The following is a 16,348-nucleotide window of genomic DNA, read 5'->3' as shown; positions in this document are numbered from 1 at the left end:
CAAAATTTAAGACAAGTTTGAAGGCTGAAGCAGACTTGTAGCTAGAGGGCTGCTTTCTCAAAGAGCACCTACTCAGTGGATCATAGATTTTAAGTTGGAGGAAACTGAGACCAGAAGGGGCCAAGGTCACACAAATAGTGTCATAGATTAAGATCAATAAGGCAGAAAGATACCACCATGAGGGAAGACAAGAAAGCACAAATCTAAGTAGAGGACAGGGAAGAGGCCTTCTAGCTGGTGCAAAGGGTTGGTTCTTACAACAGAGTTAAATGATACTTTAAAGTCATTTTGAATCCAATCTCTAATATTAAGCCCAAGTGTTTTATATTGGCCTTTGGAGGGTAATTTCATTCTCATATTTTAATGTGAAGATTTTGGAAATTCCAATTTAGAAAATAACAACCACATTGTGAAAGTACATTTTAGGATTTAGAAAGATTCTGATTACCCATCCTACTCCAATGTTTAACTACTCCCAGGCTTCTCCTTTATTTTGGGGACAGATATTCTCAATTTGAGAATCGTGCAAAACTCTGGACTTACATTGGATATTGTATGATATTTTTTCTTTCCCAGGAAAGCAATGCTGAGGGGAGGAGCAGTACTTCCCTTCCTCCAAGACAAGCCCCTACACCTAGCATACTAAGGGAGAAGCCTCAGGTCATTTGAAAGACCCGGTCCAGTTGACTCCAGAGGGATCACAGGACTGAAGGATGAGGGATGTGGCAAGAAAGAAGGGAAGAGGTAACTTGGGAGATTTTTCCAAGCTGCTTGACCTATAAGAAGTAGTGATATAGGCAATATTTACCTGGCCTACATCCTTAATGGCAAGGAATAAAATTGTAGGGTCATCCCTTGGGAATGGAAACCCAATCAGAAGGTGAGGGGGAGGTGTGCTCCTAATCACAGAACAAACTTCTGCCAGATCAGAGGTCAGAAAGAACTAGAGTACAGGGGAGGGACCTAGAGCAGAGTCCTTTGTTTGTCATTGGGTTAGGGTGACATGCAGAGAGATAGAATGTTTCCAGCCAAGACTAGGGACCTATGGAGTAAGCTTTGCAACTCCAAGCCTTCCCTTTGAGGGGAGCTTTCTGTGAAAAGACCAAACTATTGAGAAAACCAAAGGAATGGTTGGCGATTGTGGGAGTAGTCACTGACACCATCTGCTGGAGAATTGTAGGGGAGAGATGCTACCTAAAGCCATGGTGACATTGGGGTTTGGAGTAGCTATGGAAATAGTGACCTACTGCCATCTGCTGGGATGTCTGGGAAACTGCATTGCATTGAAGCAGGGCTTTAAAAAAATCCAGCCCTATACTTACTTCACAGGTGGCCAGAGGAGCCCTAGAAGGGAATGCAAATGAGGAAACCCACAGGACCCTTTGTTGGAACTATGGAAAGCCTCAGAGGCAAGGTCCTACCTACTAGTGACTGAATCTATTTAAATCTCTAATGGAGGTTTGTCCACAAGCCCTAATGGGAATTCTAATTGTTGGTTTGTGATGTATTTTGTTTTGTTTTTGTATGTGTATAGCAACTTATTCATTGTTTGAGCTTTCTTTTTTTTATGCTTTGTGTTTTTTACTTTATTTTATTATTAATTTTTCTTTTTGCTGAGGCAAAAAGTGACTTGCCCAGGGTCACACAGCTAGGAAGTGCTAAGTATCTGAGACTAGATTTGAACCCAGGTCCTTCTTACTTCAGGGCTGGTCCCCTATTCACTGAGCCACCTAGCTGCCCTATATGAGCTTTCTAAAAAAAAGCCTGTGCTTACAGAAAGAGTTAGGTACAAACATGAGATATCACATTGCTTAAATAGTTGATGAGCCAGAAGGAGAAGTTCCCAAATGTAGATACTTAGATAGCACAGTAGAAAAAGGGTTCAACTTGGAATTAGGATGAACCCTGGCTCGGATAAGTCACTCAATCTCTTTCTGCCTCAGTTTCCTCATCTGTAAAATGAAGATAATAATAACACCTATCTTCCAGGATTGTTACAAGGATCAAATGAAATAATATACATCAAATGCTTTGCAGACTTTAAAGTGCTATATAAATGCTATTGTCCATGTCATGCACAAGTTTTTGATGTGAGGATTAAAGAATAATAACCACCATCATAATATAATAAACAATGCATATTAACATGATATTTTACAAAGATTTTCACATACAATTATTTCATTAACTTCACAACTTTTCCATCATAAATATTCAGTGGTCTCTCTCACTCTATTTTTCTTCTTTTTCTTCCCTGTACTATGTTACCAGTTGTCAAATTTATTATGTTGCTAAATGAAGAGGGGAAAAAACCAAGTTATTTTGTGTGTGTGTGTGTATATATATATATATATCTATATCTATAGACACACAAGATATAGATATAGATATATAGATATGTATCTATATATCTATATCTATATCTATATCTTGTGTGTCCATAGTTGTTTGCATGTTTTCTCCCCCATTAGATTGTGAACACCTTGAGGATAGGCATTGCTTTTAGCTTTCTCTGCATCTTCACTGAGATGCTCAAAAGCTATCCTCCAATGTAATTCTCAAAATATAGTAATTGGAACATAATTTTGGTTGTTTGGACCTTTTCTGGTTGTGTCTGACTCTTTGTGTCCCCATTTGAGATTTTCTTGGCAGAGATATTGGAGTCATTTGTCATTTCCTGCTCCAGTTCATTTTACAAATGAGGAAACTGAAGCAAACAAGATTAAGTGACTTGCCCAGGGTGGCACAGCTAATAAGTGTTTGAGGACAGATTTGAATTCATGAAGATGAGGCTTGCTGACTCAAGGCCCCAAACTCTATCTATTATGCCACCTAACTCTCTACCTCCAATTTACAGATTGGGAAATTGAGGCTCAGGAAGGTTAACTTTCTTCTTTGAATTCACACAGCTAATAAATGACAATGTCAATACTTAAACCTGGATCTTTCTGACATCAAATCAAGTGTTCTTTCCACTGAATCATACTGCCTTTTCAAAAGTTTAAGCACATGTGAAATAAGCAGAACACTGCTTCAGAATATATATATATATTCTAAATATATACAAAGCACTTTGCACACCTCTGTATAAATGCTGTCTATTTTTATTGTTTTTTAACAAATATTATATAAGAAGAGAAAGAGAAGAAAGAGGAGGAGGAAGAGGAGGAGGAAAAAGAGGAGAGGAATTATTTATTCCTGAGAGAAATTGAAAGAGTTCCAACAGGTCTTTTCTTACTGCTCTTGATTGGCCTTGACTTCAAAGGAAAATAAAAGTAAACACCAGCAGTAATGACATCCATAAAAGACTTATTCAAACAATTACTTGTCAACAAAGAGCAAAAATTTCCAGCCCAGCCTGCCTGAGGATGATTAAATAATCCATAGCTTATACAGTGCCAGTTGCAAAGAGAATGATGTAGGAGAAAAAATAATAAACTGAAGTCACACTTTGAATCCTGCTCCTGGCAATAGTTCTGGGGAAGTCACTGACAATCTATGAGTCTAAGCTTCCTCCTTTCTGAAATGAAAGTATTGAATCATATGATCTCTTAAATCCCTTCCAAATCTGAATCCTAGAATCCTTTAAAAGCCTCCCTCCTTGGGATATAGGAAAATTAAACACTAACACATTGTTAGTGGAATTGTGAACAAATACAACCATGTGGAAAGCAATTTGCAACTACACCCAAAGGGCTATAAAACTGTGCATGCCCTTTGATCCAGCAGGGTCACTATTGAATTTGTCCCAAAGAAATCATAAAAGAGAGGAAAAGAGTCACATGTACAAAAAAAAAAAAATTTGTAGCAGCCCATTTTTTGTAGTGAACAGGAACAGGAAATTTAGTGAATGTCCATCATTTAGGGAATGATTGAATAAATTGTGGTATATGAATGTCATGGAATATTATTGTTTTATAAAAAATGATGAATAGGCTGGTTTCAGAAAGACCTGGAAAGATTTATATCAACTGATGTTGAGTGAAGCGAGCAAAACCAGGAAAACATTGTACACAGCAACAAGATTGTATTGATCCATCATGATGGACTTAACCGTTCTCAACAATTTAGTGATCCAAAACAATTCCAATAAATTTTGGATGGAAAATGTCATCCACATCCAGAGGGAGAACCATGGAGACTGAATATAGATCAAAGTATACAGTTTTTACCTTATTTTCTTTCTTGTGGTTTTCCCCTTTTGTTCTTATTTTTCTCTCCCAACATGACTAATATGGAAATGTATAAAAAATGAATATACATGTATAACCTAAAAACATTTTTTTAAAAGCCTCCCTCCTTGGGGGGGGGGGTACTCTAATGGATAGAGTACCAACCTTGGAGTCAGGAAAATCTGAGTTCATATCTGGTCTCAGACATTTACTAGTCATATGACTCTGAGCATCTGGGTCACCTCAGTTTTCTCATCTTGTAGAATGAGCTGGAGAAGGAAATGGCAAACCACAATAGTATCTTTGCCAAGAAAACCCCAAGTAGGGTCATGAAGCATCAGATACAATTGAAAATGACTCAAAAGGAGAAGATATATTAGGCATAAATACACTAAAGGCAGGAATTGCCCTCAAAGAGTTTACATTCTAATATGAAAGACAACATGCAAATCACTATGTACATTCAAGATATGTACTGAGTGAGGTATTAGCAGTTTAGGGAACTAGGAAAAGATCTCTTGCAGAAATAGGGATTTGAGCTGAGTCTTGAAGCAGTTTTTGGGTCAATATGAGGAAAAATAATTAGAGTTCTTTAATAGCCTCATGGACTGCCTTGGGATGTAATTAATTTTCAATCATTAAAGATATTCAAGAAGAAATAAATTGAACACTTGTTAGGAATGTTGCAGAGATGGTTCATTTGAAGATGAAATTCATTATTCCCAAAGTTCCTTCCACTTCAAATTTTTATTCTAAATGAAAAAAAATCCCTCTTCTTCCCTTTCCCCTGTTTATCCTATCTCCAGGCCAGGTGGCCAGTCTTCTCAGATCTACCTCACACATCCTACTAACCTTACAGATTCTGCTAGACACCCACATACTAACAGATGTGAACCCACAGAGAGCCTTCCCTAATTCTCACTTACAGAGTAAAGCCTCGCCCTAGGGCTGTGTGTGTCTGGGATAGACCTAGAAAGTGTGAACTGAAATTTTGGGGATAATTTGAACTACCAGATTCCAGTTAATTCCTTTGTGTGGACTTATAACCCGACCTACCCAGGAGCCACTGTTCCCTACTGCCAAGCAATTCTATCTCCAGGAGATGTGACAGATTGTGGAGTTAAAAACAAGAATAGAAAGCAGGTCCAGCCCTCCATATATACCCTGTCCTAGAACTATTTGGAGGCTTCTTCAGTAAAGTCACTACTAGGTCTATATCCCAATAATAATAATAACAACATTAATATCTGATATTTATATAGTACTTTAATAAGATTTACAAAACATTTTCCTCATAACAATCGAGTGAATACATTAGCCCCATTCTCACAAATGAGGAAATTGAGGCTTAAAAAAATTAAACAGTTTGCCTAAAGCTAGGGCTATAACTAGGAATTTTTGCATCTGGAAAAAGATTCAGGAAAGGCACCCACTCCCACATGAGGTAGGACGATAAACACTCCCTTCTTCACACAGGAAATCCAAGACTACTACCTACCCTGCCATCAGCATCTTGCTGCATCTTAAGTCAGTTTGTTCTAAATTTAGCAAACAGTGCCTGGGACTAAGCCCACATTGCCCATCATGGTTATGGTAGAGTGTAAGAGGCAATTTTTAAATTCAGCTCATCTGACTCTAAGATTAATAGTATCCTTTCCCCTACAACTGTCTTCCTCTTAGGGAGCCACACTCCAAAGCCACACATACTTGGATGGAAGTTCCTTTTGTTCCTCATTATTGCACCATTACTAGCAGACACTGATTTCCCTAGCTTTTTTGTCTGGGAATCCTTTGCTTATTAAAAACAAAGGATGGATTTTTTTTTTTGAAGAATATTATAAGCAATTAAGGGAAAGATGAAAATTCTTTTTTTCTTCCTTCCTTTCTTCCTTTCTTCCTTCCTTTCTTCCTTTCTTTCTTTCTTTCTTTCTTTCTTTCTTTCTTTCTTTCTTTCTTTCTTTCTTTCTTTCTTTCTTTCTTTCTTTCTTTCTTTCTTTCTTTCTTTCTTTCTTTCTTTCTTTCTTTCTTTCTTTCTTTCTTTCTTTCTTTCTTTCTTTCTTTCTTTCTTTCTTTCTTTCTTTCTTTCTTTCAGTCCTCCTGAGTTCAGGGCTGGCGCTCTATCCACTGTGCTACCTAGCTGCCCCTGTTTTAATTTTCTTAACTTTGAAATGAGAAATCTCACAAGGTGATTGTTGTAAGGATTAAATAAGATATTTGTAAAATGCTTAGCACAGTGTCTGGCACTTAATAATGAATGCTTACTCTCCCTCCCATTTCTGTGTTTTCTTAAGACAATCTAAACAATATAAAACCACATGCTTAGGCTTTCTGTTTGTCATAACCAGTTTTCTCCATGACTCTTGAAGACAGTAGAGTTCTGAGAAAATATTTGTTCCTTCTCACACATTAATGTGTAAGCAATTTATACATACATAGTTTCTTTAAAATGATCAGATAGCTATCTATATGATATATATATACATATATACATGTACATATATGTATATATATTCTTTAGATTTTTTCATTTCAAATTATCTATTCAGTTCTGGGTGTTTTTTTTTTTAAATAGAAATGCTCAGAAATCCTCTATTTCATTAAAAATCCATAATTTTTACTTGTAGGGAAATATGTCCTTATATTTTGCCTTTTGAATATCATATTCCAAACTCTCCTCTATTTTAGACTGGCAACTGCCAAGTCTTATATGATCCTGACTATGACATCTTGGTCTTTAAACACTTTATTTTTGCTCTTTGCAATATTTTTTCCTTTGACGTAGAAACTCTGAATTTTGACGACAATGTTTCTGGGAAACTTCATTTGGGGATTTCTTTCAGAAAGTGACCAGTGTATTCTATTTTTACTTTGACCTCTGGTTCTAAGAGATCTAAGCAGTTTCCATTTATGATTTCTTGAACTATGATATCCAAGTTTTTTAATGGCCATGATTTTCAAAAAGTCCAGTAATTTTTAAATGGTCTATATTTAAGCGGTTTTCTAAGTCAGTTGTTTTTAATAGTATATTTCTTATTATTTTTCTGGGGTTTTCCAAATCTTTTGATTTGATGTTAATAGTTATTATTTCATTGAATTATTTTCTATTTGACTCCTTAAAATTTTTAGGGTATTCCGTTCTTAGGTAAGTTTTACTTCCATATATTCTAACCTATTAATTTATCTTCCCATTTCTTCTCCCAGCTATTCCATTTTGTATGTCTTGTTTCTATTCTTTTTTTTCTTCTGAGATTCTACTTAAACTTGTAGAATTACTCTCTTCTTCTGAATTTATTCTTTGGTTATTTCTCACTTCAAGGTATTTCTTCATTGTGTTTTGCATTTTCCATTTACTTACTTCATTTACTGGATGGATTTGTGCTTAGATGGTCAGGTCTTGCTTGGTCTTTCTTTCTTTCTTTCTTTCTTTCTTTCTTTCTTTCTTTCTTTCTTTCTTTCTTTCTTTCTTTGGCAAATAATGGCAGAAATTAGATATGGATCCACACTTAACACCATATACCAAGATAAGATCAAAATGGGTCCATGATTTAGGCATAAAGAATGAGATCATAAATAGATTAGAGGAACAGAGGATAGTCTACCTCTCAGACCTGTGGAGGAGGAAGGAATTTATGACCAGAGGAGAACTAGAGATCATTATTGATCACAAAATAGAAGATTTTGATTATATCAAACTAAAAAGTTTCTGTACAAATAATACTAATGCAAACAAGATTAGAAGGGAAGTAACAAATTGGGAAAATATTTTTAAAAGTAAAGGTTCTGACAAAGGTCTCATTTCCAAAATATATAGAGAACTGACCCTAATTTATAAGAAACCGAACCATTCTCCAATTGATAAATGGTCAAAGGATATGAACAGACAATTCTCAGAGGAAGAAATTGAAACTATATCCACTCACATGAAAGAGTGTTCCAAATCACTACTGATCAGAGAAATGCAAATTAAGACCACTCTGAGATACCACTACACACCTGTCAGATTGGCTAAGATGACAGGAACAAATAATGACAAATGTTGGAGGGGATGTGGGGAAATTGGGACACTAATACATTGCTGGTGGAGTTGTGAAAAAATCCAGCCATTCTGGAGAGCAATCTGGAATTATGCCCAAAAAGTTATCAAACTGTGCATACCCTTTGACCCAGCAGCGCTACTACTGGGATTATATCCCAAAGAAATACTAAAGAGCGGAAAGAGACATATATGTGCCAAAATGTTTGTGGCAGCTCTTTTTGTTGTAGCTAGAAACTGGAAGATGAATGGATGTCCATCAGTTGGAGAATGGTTGGGTAAATTGTGGTATATGAAGGTTATGGAATATTATTGCTCGGTAAGAAATGACCAGCAGGAGGAATATAGAGAGGCCTGGAGAGACTTAAATCAACTGATGCTGAGTGAAATGAGCAGAACCAGAAGATCACTGTACACTTCAACAACAATACTGTATGAGGATGTATTCTGATGGAAGTGGATATCTTCAACATAAAGAAGATCCAACTCACTTCCAGTTGATCAATGATGGACAGAGGTAGCTACACCCAGAGAAGAAACACTGGGAGGGGAATGTAAATTGTTAGCACTAATATCTGTCTGCCCAGGTTGCATATACCTTTGGAATCTAAAGTTTATTGTGCAACAAGAAAATGATATTCACACACATGTATTGTACCTAGACTATATTGTAACACATGTAAAATGTATGGTATTGCCTGTCGTCGGGGGGAGGGAATAGAGGGAGGGGGGGTAATTTGGAAAAATGAATACAAGGGATAATATTATAATATATATATATATATATAATAAAAAAAAGTCAAAAAAAAAAAAAAAAGAAATTATATCCACTCATATGAAAGTGTTCCAAATCACTACTGATCAGAGAAATGCAAATTAAGAAAACTCTGAGATACCACTACACACCTGTCAGATTGGCTAAGATGACAGGAACAAATAATGATGAATGTTGGAGGGGATGTGGGAAAACTGGGACACTAATACATTGTTGGTGGAGTTGTGAAAGAATCCAGCCATTCTGGAGAGTAATTTGGAACTATGCCCAAAAAGTTATCCAACTGTGCATACCCTTTGACCCAGCATTGCTGCTATTGGGCTTATATCCCAAAGAAATACTAAAGAGCGGAAAGAGACCTGTATGTGCCAAAATGTTTGTGGCAGCTCTTTTCATAGTGGCTAGAAACTGGAAGATGAATGGATGTCCATCAATTGGAGAATGGTTGGGTAAATTATGGTATATGAAGGTTATGGAATATTATTGCTCTGTAAGAAATGACGAGCAGGAGGAATACAGAGAGGCTTGGAGAGACTTAAATCAACTGATGCTGAGTGAAATGAACAGAACCAGAAGATCGCTGTACACTTCAATGTGGTATGAAGATGTATTCTGATGGAAGTGGAAATCTTCAACATAAAGAAGATCCAACTCACTTCCAGTTGTTCAATGATGGACAGAAACAACTACACCCAGAGAAGGAACACTGGGAATTGAATGTAAACTGTCAGAACTACTGTCTATCTACCTAGGTTACTTATACCTTCGGAATCTAATACTTATTGTGCAACAAGAAAATGGGATTTACACACACATATTGTATCTAGGTTATATTGTAACACATGTAAAATGTATGGAATTGCCTGTCATCTAGGGGAGGGAATAGAGGGAGGGAGGGAAAAATTGGAAAAATGAATACAAGGGATAATGTTATAAAAAAATTACTCATGCATATATACTGTCAAAAAATTTATAATTAAAAAAAAGAATGGCAAATAAAACTAGGAATCATCTTCTACAAGAATTGTCTGGCCTTCTTGTTGGTGGAGCTGTGAAATTCCGAGGGCAATTAGGAACTGTGCCTTAAAGGCTATAAAAAACTGCATACCCTTTGATGCAGCAGGATCACTACTGGGTCTGTATCTCAAAGAGAACATAAAAGAGAGGAAAGGACCCACATGTGCAAAAAAGTTTGTAACAGCTCTTTTTGTAGTGGTCAGGAATTGGAAATTTAGTGGATGCCCACCATCTGGGGAATGGGTGAATAAGTTATGGCATATGAATGTAATGGAATATTATTGTTCTGTAAGAAATGATGAGCAAGCTGATTTCAGAAACCTGGAAAGAGTTACATGAATTGATGCTAAATGAAGTGAGCAGAGCCAGGAGAACATTGTACACAGTAACACCAAAATGATCAACTATGATAGACTTAGCTTTTCTCAGCAATATAGAGATCCAAGACAATTCCAATAAACTTGGAATAGAAAATGCCATCTGCATCCAGAGAGAGGCTGAATGTGGATCAAAGCATAGTATTTTCACTTTTTTTGTTTGCTTGCTTATGTTTTCTCACGTTTCCCCCCCTTTTGGTCTGATTTTTCTTATATAACATGACAAATATGGAAATATATTTAAAAGAATATATATATTTACCTATATCAGATTGCTTGCTGTCTTAGGGATGAGAGAGAGAGAAAACATTTGGAACACATAGTCTTATAAAAATGAATATTTAAAACTATCTCTATAGGCATTGGGAAAAATAAAATAATATTGAGGGGGGAAAAAAAGAATTGTCTGGCCTTGTCTCCTGTTGTAATTCACTTGAAGGTTGCCCTGGATTCTGGGTTGAGTTATGGATAGGGCTTTGATGCTGCCCTATACTGATTATTATATGGAGCTAAAATGTGAGAATGAGGCGCTTCACACTGGCCCTCATGTGCCATAAGCTTACTACCATGATTCCTTGGAGAAGGTCAAACCAAACTTCTCTCCTCATAGAATATGACACTTGGAAGGAACCTAAGAGGTCACCTAGCCCAATCTATACTTGAATAAGAATACTTTCTAAATTTTCACTGAGAAATGGTCATTCAATCTCTACTCAAAGAACTCCATTAATTGGAAAATTTTCCTATTTTACTAAATATTAAGTTCTAAATATTAAGTTTTTTCTGTGTTTATATATATATTTACACTTTAATTCCCCCGATTAAATATAAGTTTCTTGAGAGCAGGCATAGTTTAATTCATTTGTTTGTTTGTTTTCCCTCCAGTACTTAGCACAGTACCTGGGATACAGTAGATGGTTACTGATTGATTGGCCCAAAAATGCCTTAAAGCTTCTACCAATACTCTGAACAAATGAATCTAACACAGCTCTCTCTGTCTCTTCATCACCATGATATCCTTCTTTGGACAGGGTGCTTCAGTTATCACAGCCTTAAAATGTAGGCCCCAAACTGAACTCAGTGCTCCAAATGTGTTCTGATGAGAGCAGAGCACGTGGATATTCTTGTCTCTCTAATCTGGAAAACTCTGGGGCTCATAATAAAAGCCTAAGGTCATACTGACTTTTTTGAACTACTGTGTCACATGGCTGAATAATATTGAGCTCTCCCTTCAAAGCTGTCCCCATTTCTTTGCAGGGTTTGTTTCTTTTTAATTTGTTATTAACTTTGAATCATGAAAAGACCAATTAAATTTAAGGAATTGTGGAGGGAGAGGAAGGATCAGGGGATGAGTTCCACAGCCCAAGTGATGAAATTATAGAGGTTCAGACTTTGTCCCTTTTGCAATTTTATAGGGTATAAGGCAAAACTTTTTTTTAGTTTTGCATATGAAATGGGCCAGGAAACTCCCCTGAGGTTAGACTGCGGTGAGGAAATTTTCTATAACTGTGGATTGACTTTTCTACACCACTCATTGATGTGATCAAATGAGAATGACTTGATAAGTTGAAATCCAGAGAACTGACTCTGGCAGAGGCTATCCATTTAAGAGAGTCTGTTGAAAAACAGCATTTCTAGCAGTATGCAACAAGAGGGGTGGGATAAGGGAAATTCTTCCTCTCCCCTCCCCCACCATCCTTAATAGCATCTTGTAGCCAAGCCCATGGCTGTGTGGGTTTTCCCTCAGAGGGGAATGTGAGGACATTGCTTACGGAACTTCAAAGACTGAATAACAACATGTAGAATAAAGTTCGGAGACAAAGAGTTTGGTATTTGGAGCAGGGATCCTGCTGCCTGGGAAGTGGTCAGCCTCAGAGTCAAGACTTTGAGGAAGAAGTGGGGATGCTCCTCTTGCTCCTAGGGTAAGGTTCTGGCCAAGACTTGGCCCAGTGAGGAGCAGTGTAAGGACTTGGTGAGAAGGCCCATAGTGTTGAGGATAAAAATGGTAAATTATGAACCTCTCATGAATCATCTTCAACTTGCTCAGTCTCCCTATTGATGGTATGAATATGGCATTGTAGGAGAGAATGTTCTGTTGTAAACCTTACTATGCTATTCTAGTAAATAGAGATAGCTAGCATTTATATAGCGCCTACTGTATGTCAGACACTGTGCATGAAATTTGTTTGGAGCTAATTTTGTTCTCTGGCTGACTAATAAAAGCAGACACCTTGGTGGGGACTCCTGAGCTATAATTTTAATAATATAAACACACAGAATACTTGGAAACTGGGGGTAGCTGTTCTCTGGGGAGCCCTCTCTCTGAGTTGAGAATATGGAAATACACAAAGGTCAAACTTTTCCCCTCTTTCAAAAATCTTAAATCACATTTTCTCAGTGTCTTTGTCTAAAGTCCTTGTTTTCATATGAATAGAAACTTTATCCAGATTTAATTCCAAAAAGATGGTGCCCTGCACCAAAATCTTTTTGCTTCATTCTGATCAAAGGCCTAATCAATTTTTAAAGAAATATAGGCCTGACCAACCTAAGAAGTATTGCTCCTTGAAATTGATTAGGATAATGATCAGAGGAAGAGCAGGAGCCTCTTGAATAATTCAACAAAAGAAGTCTTATTGGATCGGATGATTTTAAAATTTTATGATTTCTAAATTTTAGGCAAATGATTCTCCCAGGTGCACCAGAAATTAAGTTGTTATTATTCTGTTGGATGAATCCAACTAGAACCTAAAATTTGTGTTCTTGTTTAATCCTGATTATGGAATTTTGATTTTGATCTTGAACCCTATGAGTTATGAAAGTGCTTTGGGTCAGAGAGGTTTTCAAAAGCAGGATAGGTCTGTGTGCCTTTGGATTCTTCTTTCTCTGAGCAGAGATGCTTTTGTTGTTGTTGAGTCATTCCATGGAGGAAACTGAGACAAATAGGGTTAAGTAACTTGTCCAGGGTCACCCAACTCATGAAGATGAGTCCTTCTGACTTCAGACTTGGCACTCTGCCCACATTGCCAGCTAGTTGTCCAAGCAGAGGTGCTTGGAATTTAATTAATAAATTTGTTTTTTGACGGCTTTCTGGACTGAAAAGGGCAGAATGCTGAACTTTTCTTCCCTAGAGGTAGTTCCAAAGTGTGCTATGTTAACATTAATAACTGACCAGAAGCAAAGACTAGGTGACTCAGTAGATAGAGCTAATGGCCTTGGAGTTAGAACAGCCTCATAGCTACATGATCCTGGAAAAGCCATTTAAAATCTCTGCCTTCGGTTCTTCAACTGTAAAATGGGGATGATTATAACTCTTCCCTTCCAAAGATTGTTGAGGATCAAATGAAGTAATATTTGTAAAATGCATAGTCTGTAGTAGGCACTTAACAAATGCTTCTTTTCTGATTCCTGTCTTCCACATCCTTTTCTGTTGTTTTCACCCTATATTTCTATATATATTTCACAGATCATAAGTCAGGGAAGGCCTCAGAGGTCATCAGATCTAGTGCATACCTGACCTTGAATCCTCTCTGCTCCCTCCCTCTTCAGCAAATGGTCAATAAGCTTTGATTGCAATACATCAATGAACTCATTCCCCCCAGAGGTGATCCATTCCATATTGAAAGAGCTTAACTTATGATAACTAGCTTTGTGATTCTGGGAAAGTCACTTAACCCTCTTTACATCAGTTTCCTCATCTGTAAAAGGAGCTGGAGATGGAAACTGCAAACTACTCCAGTATTTTTGCCAAGAAAAACCCCAAATGGGATCACAGAAAGGATCAAAACAACAATAAAACCAACTTCAGATGATCCTGGTACAGAAAATTCATTGGCTCTGACTTCTTTATCTGTGGTCAAGAAGAGAAATCAGAAAATAGCAGAAAGGGATGCTTTAATTTTTTTTTAATAATAAGGGCAGTGATGGTGTCTTCCTCTTTCTGATCTTGTGATTTGGACTTCCAGGAAAGTGAAGAAAATGTGAATAAGAACCAGATACAGGTACTCCTCACAGCACTGGCCAGAAGACATGCCCGAGAGCATCAAGACCTGGAGCAGAGAAAGCATCTGGAAGCTTTGAGGGGAGAAGAACCACAGAGATGCCAAAATTGCCAACTGTGGTGATCCTGCTCAGCTGGTAAGCTGGGGAAGCTCATCTCCCCTTTTAGTTCTTGAGTCTGAGCTGAGTAGCACCTCCCTTTCCACCAGCAGTGGGTAGCTGCAGTTAGGATTCTTTCCTTCCACATCTGAAGATTGGATAGGAAGGTGAGAGGAGGGGTTGAATAGGACTGAAAAGGAATGTTTCCATCAAGGCATATTTGAGCTACTTTCCTTTTCAGTTTTTTTTTTTTTTTTTTTTGATGTATGACAAACTGATCATATGTCCTGAGTCTTTGAATCTGAAATAATCAGATTGATTCTGTATTCTTTTTTCAATTGATCCTATTTGCAATGATTGATTTTGTCCTAAGTCATGATTCTTTGTCTTGGAACTTAGTTCAGAAATTCAGTGGTCCTGTAATGAGTTAAACTGAGAAATACAGTTTTCTTGTTCATCACTGTTCTGTTCTCGTGTCAAAAAATACAATAGTGTTGAAGAGTGTAGGTGGACAACAGAGAGTCAGGTCTGGAATTTTTGCTCCATCAAAGCTATCCTGCAAGGACGTCTGGCTTATTATCCAAAGAAGTCTGGCTCATTATCTCTAACCTTGAAAGTAGACTCAAACAACGAACATTTCTTGGTCACAGGAGGGAAGGAGGGGGGGCTAGTCTCTCATTCCCAATTTTTTACCGCTCATGTTGTCCCCCACTCCTCAGCTCTGTAATCAATCTTACTGACTTTTACCATATATGATATCAAGCTCTTTTAACCAATCATAACTTGTTTCCTGCCTATGACATCTCATTCTTTGTTCTGTACTTTACAAAAAAAATAAAAAATGTAGCAGCTATTCTCCATTTTGAGGGCTTAGCCCTGCAGGAGAAGCTGAGATTGAATAAATTGTGTGCTGAATTTTGTGCCTCAGTTTGCCTTGTTTTAACTATAAAAATTACCTGTGAATATAGAGAAATGAATTAAGAAAGATGATTTTCATTGTTGGGTGGGAGCTCTGAACTAGATATTGAAAGGAGATTTCACATTTTAATCTTTTGAGTAATATCTCTTTTCATCCCCTAGGTCAGAGGTTCTTAACCTTTGTATGTCTTGGTTCCCTTTGGCAGATTCCTGGTAATCCGGACCCCTTCTCAGAATAATGTTTCTAAATGCATAAAATAAAGTACATAAGACCACCAACTATAGGATTACCAAAGGAAACCAATAATATTGAAGTTATATATATATTTTTTTTTTCCAATTCAATTCAAATTTACAGATATGCTGAAATCTATTCACAGACCCCTTGTTTTTAAGGACCTATGCCTTAGATTAAGTTTGTGTCTGCTCAGGGAAGGGCTTATTACAGTCCCATTTAGCCTCAAGTAAGTTTGGTATTGGGGAAGCAACCAAGACAACCAAAGGCTGAGTTCCCGCAGGCTCTCGCTCATGCTTGCTATGGATCTACTACAACTACAAGCTCAAGTAGAGTGACCCCTGGTGGGCAATTTATATATTTGCACCCACTAATTAAATTCCCTTGTGGGATAATTAACACAAAGATACAGATTCTGTCTGTAGGTTTAAGGAGGCAGCACTTGAACATAAAGTCAAAGGGACCCTAAGGGAGGGCAATTGCTGACATACGTAATGCCTTGAAAATTTTAGAGCCCTATAAATATTATCCACTACTAATATTACTCCTCCTCTTCCATCATTTCCACCCCTGCTACTATTATTACTACTACCCACACCACCAAGACTTTTACTTTTTATCACTACTAGGCGGAATTAACTGAGTGAAGACACTCATGGGAATATAGCTTTAAACTGTACCTTCACTGTGATTTGAGTTTTTACACTAACCCATAGAACTCCAGCT

At 37.2% G+C, this 16,348-nt stretch overlaps 1 long non-coding RNA gene across 1 annotated transcript in view; it reads left to right on the top strand.

The window, feature by feature from the left end:
• The window catches only part of LOC141554473 (uncharacterized), a 31,356-nt gene that overhangs the window by 3,732 nt on the left and 11,276 nt on the right, over window positions 1-16,348 (top strand). Inside the window, exons 2-4 of the long non-coding RNA XR_012485877.1 lie at window positions 577-744; window positions 1,330-1,458; window positions 14,337-14,508. This is a non-coding gene — a long non-coding RNA (uncharacterized LOC141554473). The remainder of the gene's footprint in view (window positions 1-576; window positions 745-1,329; window positions 1,459-14,336; window positions 14,509-16,348) is intronic.

The sequence above is a fragment of the Sminthopsis crassicaudata genome, chromosome 2, assembly GCF_048593235.1.
Source record: "Sminthopsis crassicaudata isolate SCR6 chromosome 2, ASM4859323v1, whole genome shotgun sequence".
Lineage (NCBI taxonomy): Eukaryota > Metazoa > Chordata > Mammalia > Dasyuromorphia > Dasyuridae > Sminthopsis > Sminthopsis crassicaudata.
Note: the sequence above shows the minus strand (reverse complement) of the source record. Positions and strands in the feature narration are given on the sequence as shown.